This window comes from Triticum aestivum, chromosome 7D (genome assembly GCF_018294505.1).
Source record: "Triticum aestivum cultivar Chinese Spring chromosome 7D, IWGSC CS RefSeq v2.1, whole genome shotgun sequence".
NCBI lineage: Eukaryota > Viridiplantae > Streptophyta > Magnoliopsida > Poales > Poaceae > Triticum > Triticum aestivum.
In genome coordinates, this window is record NC_057814.1 from 181,147,151 (window position 1) to 181,159,999 (window position 12,849).

Below are 12,849 nucleotides of genomic sequence, written 5' to 3' on the forward strand. Positions count from 1 at the left end.
TCGAGCCCTAACTCAGTGGTGTAATTCTTTTTACGTTCTTGCACGAACAACTTAAATGCTACAAAAATGTCCGAAACATATATTGCACAAGTAAAGAAATATAAGAGCCTTTAGATCACTTTGCAAGTTGCGCCCACTAGAGCCCCCACTTGATCAGGAAACCGATATATATGCAGATTGTTTACTCGGATCGACGCACCAACTATATCTTTAAAAATACGTATGTATACTATGCATAATTTGACCAAAAACCGTTCGGTGAGTTGACGGAGTAGTGGACTGACAAGCGAGTGTCACTGGCTAACGACTTGCTTGTTGCTTCTGCAGCTGCAGCTAACCGAGCCGACTTCCCAACTCAGCTGCACGTTCGGACGAAGGCACCTATAATTAACTAAGCACATACTTAGGGCATGTACCATGCATAGTTTTAAGGCGATGCCTCGTATGCCATATAAGATCGGATATGACGTAAAGTAGGATCGAATAGGGAAGCGGGATCCTTTTCAGGAAGCGGGTGCTTGAAGAGAAAAAGTGTGGTCCGGTGACAAAAGCTAAAAAGGTTGGAGTGAAAAGTAGCCCGAATTCTGAATCGTGCAGCTGCGTTGGATTGCTGTCTCGAGCGCACGCGCTACCGGACAAAAGCCCCACGTACCCTCGTCGCTGAAAAAAACACCGCTACCCATCCACTATCTCTCTCCAGAAAAGAACGCCTTATCCTAATCTCCTTTCCTCGTCTCAACCTGGTGGTGGCGAAGAACCAGAGGGCCACAGCCGCTGCCGGTGTCGTAGCCCGGGGTGTCGAGGGAGAGGCGACGGACTGGAGGAACCAGGCGAGCCGGTCGGCGGGTAACCGGAGCAGCAGCGCCATCGTCTCCTCCCTTCGTCTTTCTTCTAGTTGGAGCGGGGTCGGCCAGCTGCCGCATCCCCGTCGAGGAAGGGGCCACGGAGCTCACGCCGGAGAGTGGCCTAGTGCTTAGGTAAGGCTGCAGCCGCGCTGTCGTGTGGTCTGCTGACACCAAGGGCTGGTCCATCGCCGGGGCGTGCATCAGCAGCGACGCCTCCGAGATTGGCCACCCGCCATGGATGTTCCTCTGGTCTGACCCTAGTGCCATGGAACAAGTCAAGGTACCCCGCCTCTCCCCCCCGTCACACCCTCTGTTCGCTTGGATTTGGCAGCCCTCACCTTGGATTCTCTTTGTATCCAGCACGCATGGCAGCAGATCGCTGCAGCCATCCTTCTCACCTGGGAAGGAGGAGATCCATCAGCAGCCCAGGTTCGTCTCTCTTTTTCCTCGTCCCTGCTCAGGTTCTGTGTGTTGCTGCTAGATCCTCAAGTGTGAGTTTAGCCTGCTAGATGTGTATACTAGTTTCAGTTTATCTAGAAGAAGAGGGGAGTGAGGAGACCAGTTTCGCTCGTGTCTTGCTCAATTTTGTACTGGTTTCTCATCAAGTGTCCCCTGACATGGGTTAGGTGGATGGATGGATACATATATCTAGCAAAATTAACATGAGTAATTATTGTCTACTGATTAAGCCGATTGATGCAAGGTGTTCATATATCTATCTATCTATGTGTTACTACTTCTAGGAAATGGAATCGGTGTTTTTGCTTGGAGATTGTACTGATTTTTACGACCAGGAATTTTTTTGTTTTTTGCATTCTAGCTACCTCACTTTTTAGCATGAGTTGCCTAGAGTTCCAATTCCCCAACCCCCTTGCTTCTCCATCTACTCCAACTTGTTCTATCTAACCTGCTTCGAACTGCTGCAGGATCTACTCAATTTTGATCCTTTTCTTAGTGCCTGCCAGTAGTTGCTTCAAATTTAGCATCAGTTGCTTGAAATTATAGGCAAAGTTGTTGCATCTTTTTTACTTTTGCACACGAGATCATGTGTTATCATTTTTGTTTAGAAGGATCATGTTTGAGGGAACTTGGTGGGCAGAACAAATCAACATATACAAGTATAAGTCTATCATATGCTCTGCTCTGTCTCTTGATTGATGACAACAGAATTCAGTAGGAGTACCGTTTGTTCATCCAATTGATAATTCATTCCTGAACTGCCACTGTTTTTGCGAGATGAATAATGGGCTAGATTCAGAGATAAGTGAATTTTGCCTACATATAGAATTAGATTGCCACTATTTTTTTATAAAATGAAATGAATGTGCTCCATGCAACTCAGGGGGTTTTGGTGTTGATTTTGCATGAGATACAACTGATTTCAATGTCATAAACACATTTTTTTGTGCAACTTGTTGCTTCAAAGCATGTGTAGTTGCTCAAGTTTATAATATGGGTTGCCTGGAATTAAACGAAAGGTTACTTTAATTTTTACTAAATCTATAGGGCCTGGAAACAGGGGGAGGTGCGGATTTTGTACTCCGCTGAGTGGCTTCTCTTGTGACGGGCGTCACGCCTGATATGGGGATTGAAGGGGGTTGGGCAGCATTGGATTCGGAAGGCGACTTTCCACTCCAAGGATAGAATAGTTACTTGGATTTCGTTAAAAGAGTTGCATTTTGTGCGTGTACCGCAGTTGCTTAGTTTTGTTGGGGCAGTTGCTCGGATTCGTTTTTGAACATTTTTGTTGCATTTTTGCCTCTTGTAATGCAGTTGCTTGGTTTTCCTAGGACAGTTGCTTCCTTTTTACTAGAACAGCTTTGCATTTTTGTGTTTTTTAATTGAGTTTCTTGGATTTTTGCTAGGCTAGATGAGAAGTTGCATGGAGAGGGGGGTCAGATAGTTTTCCACAAAGGTTATTCAAGTTTCTCACACCTTTTTTTTCTTCCTAAAGTAGTAGATAATCTAAGTAGTAATGCTAGGGACAGTTACCTATTTTTGCTAGGACAATTTCACACTTTTCTGTTTCGAGTTGCTTGGATTGTTTGCTGTAAGTTTTTTAGATTATCATCTCAGATTTGAATACGCATGCAGACTGAGAAGATACATCTATGAAGTAGTTCCGGATGGCCTATAACTGATGCGATGATTGATTTGCATGGCTATCATCCCGATCCTCCTCCCGTCGACGCGCTCCGTGCGAAGCACACCATCGCCCCACCCTCCACCCTAAAGTAGATGCTAGGGGAGTTGCTTGATTTTTCTAGGACAATTGCTTGGTTTTGCTAGGGTAGTTGCTTGTTTTTCTTGCTAGAACAATTTTTGCATTTTGTGTACTTTTGTAGTTGAGTTGTTTGGATTTTTGCTAGAACAGATGAGAAGTTACATGGAGGAGGGGGGATAAGATAGTTGCCCACAAAGGTTATTCAACTTACTCATGTGTTTTTTTTTGCCTAAAATAGACAATCTAAGTAGTAGTGCCAGAGACATCTGCTTGTTTCTGCTACAACAGTTTCCCACTTTTTGCGTTTCTTTGTAATCGAATTGCTTTGATCTTCTGCTACAACATACGAGAAGGTGGATGAGAGGGGAGTTGCTTGGTTTTGCTAGGACATTTTTTCATAAAAGGTTATTCAAGTTGCTCATACATTTTTTCCTCTGCCTAAAATTGATGGTAGGGGAGTTGCTTGGTTTTGCTAGGACAATTGCTTGGTTTTGCTAGGGCAGTTGTTTGTTTTTTTGCTAGAACAATTTTGCATTTTTGTGTTTTTTATATTGAGTTACAAGCAAAAGGGCTGCTCAACCTGATGTTTCACAGGGTGAAATGCTGGATCGACATGAGGTACCCATTGTTTTTTCAGATTTTTTTGATGAAACGGTGAAGATGAAGAAGGAAAGCAACCGGAACGGGCGAAGAGAGGTGGATAGGAAGTAATTCTAAAAAATACTGTATTAGTAGATTAAGTTGCATCAGAATATATATGGAGCTGCTTAGTTCACATCAACAGTTGCATAAAAATGCCTGGAACACATTTTTTCTTTTTTAATAGTTGTCCATGAATCACACTAAAGTTGCCTATGTTAGAGAATATATATGTTGTCTCTACTTGTTGTTTTTGTGGTTCTTTTTTTTCGCACAAGGGCTGCCTGATATTACTGCAAGGAGCTTATGGGGCAGCAACCTCTCTTTTAATGCATGACACTAGTTGCTTCAAATTTTAAAAGAGTTGTCCGAAATCATAGCAAAGTTGCTGCATGTATTTTACTTTTGTTTTGGGGATGCATGCTACTTTTTAATGCAAGGAACTCATATGGGGCAGCGGACCTTTTTTACATGCCTGATAGTAGTTGGACTCATTGGATGGTTAAAAGTGTCTACAGAGACAGATTCCGATATTTGGGGCGTTTTGGTGATCCACGTTGGAGCTGACCTTATGATAGGCGATTTAGAGGTGAAGTTAGTCAATTGGTAGTCATGGTAACCAACTTATAAGGATCCTCCGTTGATGGGTAGTCATACTAGGTGGAAAAGGAGTTGCTTTTCTATAACACTAAAGTTGCCTCTGCAGCACATAAAGTTGCTCAGAAAAAAAAGTTCGGCGAAACCTACTCACATGGGATCTAGTTTTGAAGAACTCATCACGAGAAACCCAACGGTGTAAACAGATTTGAATTTTGAGATTTTATTCAAAAGTTACAAGTTTTTAAAGTTTTTGATCCCTAATAAATGCAGGTGTGATGGATAGCGTGACCACATAGGAACTGACATTTTTGTGTGTGGACGTGGCGTGGTAGTTTTGTCAGATTTTTCTATTCGCATGCGAGTGATCCTCACGTGATTCGCGCAGGGGCTGTCCTTTCCTTATTCGGTTGCATGGTCGCGCGCGCGGGATGCCCCTTCCCTTTTCTGGTAGAGCGCTAGCTATTGCGATCGGGCGCCCGTGCGCCGGCGAGCCGCGTCCGAAAAGTAGAGATGCATACGTACTAGAGTCTTTTTTTTTTTAATGAAGCCCACTAGTGATAACTTGCATTGCGAAGAAAAAATAAATGTAAATGCCTTAAATTACATTTTGTCATGGGGCATATGTATCCATATACCACGATTGTACATGCCCTTAAACAACGTCTCTGCCTCTGGTCGCTATAATAGCAGCCGACGTAATCACGTACTACCTGTCCAGCCTTCGTGCATTGCATCAGCGGAGGAACCCCGTTTACTTTTTGTAAGATGGGCATCAGAGTAAACTTCCTCTACACAAAACAGAAGAAAGTAGAAAAGTCCACTTCCTCGGCCAAAAAAATATAGGTTGACTTGCTCATTTTCTGAACTTTTGATGAAGGCTGACTTAGCCCTCCATAAGCTACTAGTATATCCTGGATGGTTTACCCCTCGTCAGTTTTGGTGACGAAAGTCCATTTCTGAAAAATCTAAGAAAATACCGGAAATTGGATGATGAGATGAGATGCCGTTGCACATACAGATGTAGCCGCCATGGTCGCCTGGTCGGCCAAACCGAAGTTAATATCAGAGGTCGGATCGACTTGATTGATCAGTTGCAATGGAGTGTATTCCAGTGGTCGGATACGACTGATCAGTTGCAACACACACGATTACTCCTATGTGCAAGGGGCGTGGAGCTAGACTTCTGCGCTGAACTGATCAACTCGCATGGCTTCTCCGGACAACTTCATTTTCATTAGGGTTTTAGGGTTAGCCTGCAACTTGTGCACTTGATTGGGAAAGATGCAGATTACTGATATCGATGCAGCAACTGGATAAAAAGATTGGATAGTTTGACCACAGGCTGATCGATGAATGGCCGGGACAGTCGGCTGACAGCTGACAATAGAACAGCTAACAACTGCCATGTTTTATATACACACTCTTTTTTTTTAAAAGCATTATATACTCACTCTTGGCGCAGGCAGGCAGGCATGAGATAAGCCTATAGCATGTTGACCACCACCGTTTGGGCTGTCCAAAAACCCGCTTTCGGAACCCGTGCAAAACCGTAGTTGGTTATCCATAGTTCGTTAAAGTATAGGCCACCAGCTGAGCAGCTTGAAAATTAGTAATGTGTGCTTAATGCCCCATGGGGGCTGGGAAAGCGTCTAAACTCCTAGATAACTGCACTGATGTCGCTATTCGAGTAGGCATCTTCGTCCATTGCAACTTCCGGCGACCAGGCAGTCAGGCAAACACTCATTGCCATCATCCACTGCACCTGACCAGGATGTAGGCGCCTGTGTATTGTACTACTCAGGTAGTCAGGTTGTTCAGGCTGAGAGGGGAATTAACAAGGATTAATTTGCTAAGCCGACCGCGCACCATGGCCAAGCATGACGATGGAGCTTGGAGCAAAGATATCTTTTTTTTTTTGCGAATAAGGAGCAAAGATATGTTGGAGTAACGTAAAACATGCGGTCAAAGGTTGTTAAACTTCCGCGGAAAATATGAACCTGGGGAAATTAAGGAACCTATATTATTGATAAATTGATCAAACATACCTTCACAAAAAGAATTGATCTGAATTCCACGGCCTGGGATTCTCTCTCTATAAAAGTTTGCATTCACAAGATACATCTCGAACTTCTCTCTTTCTCTCTAGAAAAAGGCACATAACAAACTTGTGCATCAGTTAGACGATTATAGCAAAATGGTCCGACGGGATGACAAAATTATTTTTTTTTAAATAAGAAGGTGGCTGGGTGCCAACCTTATATTTCAAAACAGGCCAGGCCCGAAGATAAAATTCAGTTACAAAGCTTGCTCAGTGCACCAAGGTGCAAGACACAAGCGTTTTCGGAAACGTGAGGAGAAGAAGAGGAGGAAGGAGGGGTGTTACATCCGGTGCTCAAACAAGGACTAGCCAGTTATTTTTTGGCTCCAGACCCGTAAATCATTCCTATCTCGCTGCCTTTGAGCTCTGTGACTCCAGAGACGAAGTAGGTCAGCTGCATAAAAGCGGACGTAAGTCTCTGTCCACACTTTGGAATTGAAAACCCTGCCGTTCCTTGCATGCCAGAGGGTAACAGCGCAAGCAGCGAAAGCAATGTTCCATTTGCGCTTGAAGCTTAGTTGATGACCCGCTTGCTCCACAAAGGTCAAAATGTCAGGTGATGAGCATGCCAAAGTGTCTAGCATCAACTTGCTCCATATAGTAGAGGCCGTAGCACATCGTAAGAACAAGTGGTCAATGGATTCGACAGCAGGGCAAGTATCACAATGTGCAAAAGGAGCAACCGCAGACCAGCACTTTTTCACCATGTTATCTCTGGTATTTAGACGCCCTCGAAAAGCGAGCCAGAGGAAGATCCTGTGCTTGAGGGGGATCAAGGAGTCCCAAATCCAACTGTCAAGGTTTGTCATTACCCCACGGAAGGTAAGCAGCCTGTAAAAATAGCTGGTGCTTAACTGATTAGATCCCAACGAAGAAACGCGCTCGTCATTGTGCAAAAACCTTGGGGTCACGGCTGATAGGATCAGGTTCAGCGCCGTCAATTCCCGTGTATCAGTTTGGGAAAGGTTGGGGTGGAGCTGCACTTCCCACGTTCCATTCAAATGCTGAGAGTGCACTGAGCAGGTAGGATTTATTCGAACGAGTATAACGTAGGGAACATCAGCCATAAACAGCCCTCCTCAAGCCACTGATCTTGCCAAAAGGACACCAAAGCTCCAGATCCCAGCACACATCTAGAAGAGTTAATGATCATCGGAATGAGATCCTTGAAGCCTTTCCAAACGGTCGTGTCTCTGCTGTTGGCACCCTGAGGTATAGTAGACTGGCAGTAATGTGAGGCAAACCAGTCGTAGCATGGTATATCAGAAGCTTGTAAGACTTTGGAAACAAACTTGCACATCATAGCCTGATTATGAGCCTGTAGGTGACGAACACCCAAGCCCCCATTAGCACGTGGTAGCGTAACCGTGTCCCAAGCCACTAGGCACTGGCCACCTTTAACCTCATTCTTGCCCTGCCAGAAGAAAGCACGCAAGAGACTTTCCAACTTTGCTAGGGATTCCTTGGGCCAAGAAAAGCACGACATGAAATAGCTTGGTATGCCAGCCAATACTGAATTGATGAGAGTCAGCCTCCCTCCTAAGGATAAGAAGGTGGCTAGCCAGCCAGAAAGTCTGCGATCAACCTTATGTATGACCGGCAAGAGCATGCCATGTGTGATCTTATGCAAAGAAAGTGGCAGCCCCAGGTATGTACACGGGAAGGAGGAGATGGGGCATCCAAGAATTTGGGCAATTGTGGAGGCCGTGCCCGCATCCACAGAGACAGGTACGAGAGTGCTCTTGTGAAAATTTATTGTAAGCCCAGAGAACTCCGAAAACGCCATAAGGGCAGATTTGATTACTGTCGTCTGCTGTGTGTTTCCTTGGAAGAGGATTAGTCTGTCATCCGCGTACTGCAGCACCGGGAAGAAACTGTCGGAGCTGAGAGGGTGCTGCAACGTGCCTTCCTGGAAGACGTGGCAGCACATCCTCTGGCGCACGTCAGCAACAAGGATGAAGAGGTATGGGGACAACGAGTCTCCTTGGCGAAAACCTCTCTTTGCTAGAATGGGATTTCCCAGCTCACCATTAATGAGTACTCTAGAACTACTAGTTGACAAGAGTGTGTGAATCCAACTCATCCACAACCTGGGAAAACTTCTAGCTTCAAAAAATTTCTTGAGACAGCACCAACTGACACTGTCAAAGGCTTCGTGGAAGTCCAACTTTAGAGCAATGACTGACATCTTCCTTTTATGAGCATACTGGATCATTTCGGCAGCCAAAGTAAAATTCTCAACGATCAACCGTCCCCACAAGAACCCTGACTGGAGGGAGTGGATCAAAGATGGGATCCACCGTTTCAGCCGATTTGCTAGAACCTTAGAAGCCAGTTTGGGTGTGCTATGCACCAGAGAGATAGGCCTGTAATCTCTCATCTCCATGGGTGTGTCCTTCTTTGGCAGCAGTGTGATGAAAGCAGAGTTGATGCCAGCAAGAGCAACTTCATTTCTGTGAAGGTCACCAAAGAATCTGAGAAGATCATCCTTTAGCAAAAGCTTAAAAGCTTTGTGGAACTCATTAGTGAAACCATCAGGGCCCGGCCTTCTATTGTTCGGTGAACTGTTAATGGCCTCCATGATTTCTGCCCAGGAGAACGCCTCCACAAGTTCAGATAAATCCAGTGGAGTATAGATTGAGCTCAATCAACAGTATTCATAGAAGGAGCAGGCTAGCCCAAGATTGTTGGGGAACGTAGTATTTCAAAAACTTTGCCTACGATCACGCAAGATCTATCTAGGAGAAGCATAGCAACGAGCGGGGAGAGTGTGTCCACGTACCCTCGTAGACCGAAAGCGGAAGCGTTATGACAACGCGGATGACGTAGTCATACGCCTTCACGATCCGACCGATCCTAGCACCGAAGGTATGGCACCTCCGCGATCTGCACACGTTCAGCTCGGTGACGTCCCACGAACTCTAGATCCAACTGAGGTCGAGGGAGAGTTTCGTCAGCACGACGGTGTGGTGACGGTGATGATGAAGTTACCGGCGCAGGGCTTCGCCTAAGCACTGCAACGATATGACCGAGGTGGAAATCTGTCGAGGGGGGCACCGCACACGGCTAAGACAACTGTCAACTTGTGTGTCTATGGGGTGCCCCCTCCCTGTATATAAAGGAGTGGAGGAGGGGAGGGCCGGCCCTCTCTATGGCGCGCCCAAGGGGGAGTCCTACTCCCAGTGGGAGTAGGTTTCCTCCCTTTCCCTAGTTGGAGTAGGAGAAGAAGGAAGAGGGGGAAGGAGAGAAGGAAAGGGGGGGGGGCAACCCAATTCGGATTGGGCTTGGGGGGGGGGGGGCGCCCTCCACCTGGCCGCCTCCTCCTCTCTCCCACTAAGGCCCATTAAGGCCCAATGACTCCCCGGGGGGTTCCGGTAACCCCCCGGTACTCCGGTAAATGCCCGAACTCACCCGGAACCATTCCGATGTCCAAACATAGCCTTCCAATATATCGATCTTTATGTCTCGACCATTTCGAGACTCCTCGTCATGTCCGTGATCACATCCGGGACTCCGAACAACCTTCGGTACATCAAAACACATAAACTCATAATACAGATCGTCATCGAACGTTAAGCGTGCGGACCCTACGGGTTCGAGAACTATGTAAACATGACCTAGACTCATCTCCGGTCAATAACCAATAGCAGAACCTGGATGCTCATATTGGTTCCTACATATTCTACGAAGATCTTTATCGGTCAAACCGCATAACAACATACGTTGTTCCCTTTGTCATCGGTATGTTACTTGCCCGAGATTCGATTGTCGGTATCATCATACCTAGTTCAATCTCGTTACTGGCAAGTCTCTTTACTCGTTCCGTAATGCATCATCCCATAACTAACTCATTAGTCACATTGCTTGCAAGGCTTATAGTGATGTGCTTTACCGAGAGGGCCCAGAGATACCTCTCCGACAATCGGAGTGACAAATCCTAATCTCGATCTATGCCAACTCAACTAACACCATCGGAGACACCTGTAGAGCATTTTTATAATCACCCAGTTATGTTGTGATGTTTGATAGCACACTAAGTGTTCCTCCGGTATTCGGGAGTTGCATCATCTCATAGTCATAGGAACATCTATAAGTTATGAAGAAAGCAATAGCAATAAACTAAACGATCATAGTGCTAAGCTAACGGATGGGTCAAGTCAATCACATCATTCTCTAATGACGTGATCCCGTTAATCAAATGACAACTCATGTCTATGGCTAGGAAACTTAACCATCTTTGATTAGCGAGCTAGTCAAGTAGAGGCATACTAGTGACACTCTGTTTGTCTATGTATTCACACATGTACTAAGTTTTCGGTTAACACAATTCTAGCATGGATAATAAACATTTATCATGATATAAGGAAATATAAATAACAACTTTATTATTGCCTCTAGGGCATATTTCCTTCAGTCTCCCACTTGCACTAGAGTCAATAATCTAGTTCACATCGCCATGTGATTTAACACCAATAGTTCACATCGTCATGTGATTTAACACTCTATAGTTCACATCACTATGTGACCAATACCCAAAAGGTTTACTAGAGTCAATAATCTAGTTCACATCGCCATGTGATTAACACCCAAAGAGTACTAAGGTGTGATCATGTTTTGCTTGTGAAAGAAGTTTAGTCAACGGGTCTGCCACATTCAGATCCGTATGTATTTTGCAAATTTCTATGTCTACACACTACAAAAAAAGACACATCCGTGACATTTTGGGCCGAACGAATTTTTTTCCTGTCATACTTATGACACTTCTATGACGATAATTGTGACAAAACCCGGTATCATCATAGATGTGGTGGGGTCCTACTTCTATGACAAAAAATCATGACAGAAAATGGGCTTTTCGTCCCGGGCGGGCCGGAGACGCAGCTGCATGACATTCTTTGGGCCGTCTGTCGGGGATATACCTCGCGGCATAAACCGGCCGGAAGTATAACCCGGCCGGACTTGGCAGTTTATTTGAGATCCTGCTGACACTTGGCGATTCACTGGCGACCCGCCCTGACCTGGCGGTTTACAAGCAACCTTCCTGGACATTATGATTCACTAGTAACCCGGCGGGCGGGACAGACGGTGACAAGGCCCAAGGCCCAGAAGGCCGGTTCATGATTATGGTGGGCCGGTTTAAGAGGAAGACATAAGGAATATTCTCCTACAAAGGAAGCAAGACTAGGACTCCACTTGTAATAGAGTAGTCCTAATCCAACTAGGACTAGTCATGTAAACCGCCCCTTCAACATATATAAGGAGGGGCAGGGCTCCCCAAAGAGGGAGAGGCAACAATCAATAATCTCTAGGGCTAGACACAATTAGAGGAGAGCCAGTTTACGGCGACTCCCTCATGAGCGTAATGAGATCTAGCCTCAAACAGCATGTAGGGTTATTACCGGATGATGTTTCCCGGGGCCCGAAGCTGTCTAAATCCTCGTCTTGTGTTGCGTCTCTCGATTCCGCTCAAACCCTCTCAAGCTACTACATAGATGCGCTGGCCTCACGACTAAGTCCTCACCCTAGGACATCTGCCGTGACAATTCCACGACAGTTGGTGCCCACCGTGGGGCCTGCGCACGGTGGTGTTGAATTCTTGGAGGGATCTGTTCCTAGGGTTTCGAGAAGTTTTGCGAATTAGCCGGATGAAGAAGAACCGGCGCGGAAGAATCACGCAAGATGATCCGGCGTGGGACAGTTTTTTGGCAGAGCCGGCGTGTTCATTGTTTATAATCAGAGTTGTGATTAATTCTACATGGTCAGGACAAGAGCTAAGGGCTGCGTACGGCCGCCGGAGGCGCCGTAATAATCCGCTAGCCAGATCGTTTTCATGGACCGCCGCAAGTTGCCAATCTGAGACGGTCAAGAAAATCCCGCTGTAGTAGTCCGAAGGATATATTGGATTAAATACCAAGGCAGTGTTCCGGTTTGACCAACGCGTCGACATACGCGTGTTTTGTTGCCGCTAATTATACTACTTCCAAACCATAGTTGCTGGTACTACTCCACGTCATTGTACAAAAGAAGAAACAAAGAGCATGGCCGGAGGCCCAGGCGCACACTTCGCTGATTGCACGTGCGTATGCTGCAGTTGCAGCAAGAAAAAAATTGCGACGGCCGCCGATGGATTATGTGTGTGCACGGCTGCTGCATCGATTGAGAGGATGTTCAAGTGGATCAAGAAAAAGGAAATCAAGCCGGCCATGTACGGATTGCACTACTAGTACAATACAAAATCAGACTGATGTGCCATCACAAAAGCCTAAGTGATTTGCATTGTTGTCGTACTCTTCGAGGACCCAAAGACCAGATCAGAAAAAAAATTTGCTCTCCAAAGGCTTACTACTAGTGTTAACTAAAAGGTACAATGGCGCAATCTCCAAGAAGGACCATCATCCATCACGTGAAGGACTGCTGGAGAAAGGCTTGCACGAGGATGATCA

The 12,849-nt window shown here is 45.7% G+C and overlaps 1 long non-coding RNA gene across 1 annotated transcript; it reads left to right on the top strand.

The window, feature by feature from the left end:
- Positions 1-687: 687 nt before the first annotated feature.
- Positions 688-3,970, top strand: LOC123165035 (uncharacterized). Its single transcript, XR_006482744.1, has 3 exons — positions 688-1,125; positions 1,206-1,274; positions 2,711-3,970. It is a non-coding gene; the product is annotated as an uncharacterized lncRNA (long non-coding RNA).
- The last annotated feature ends 8,879 nt before the right edge of the window (positions 3,971-12,849 follow it).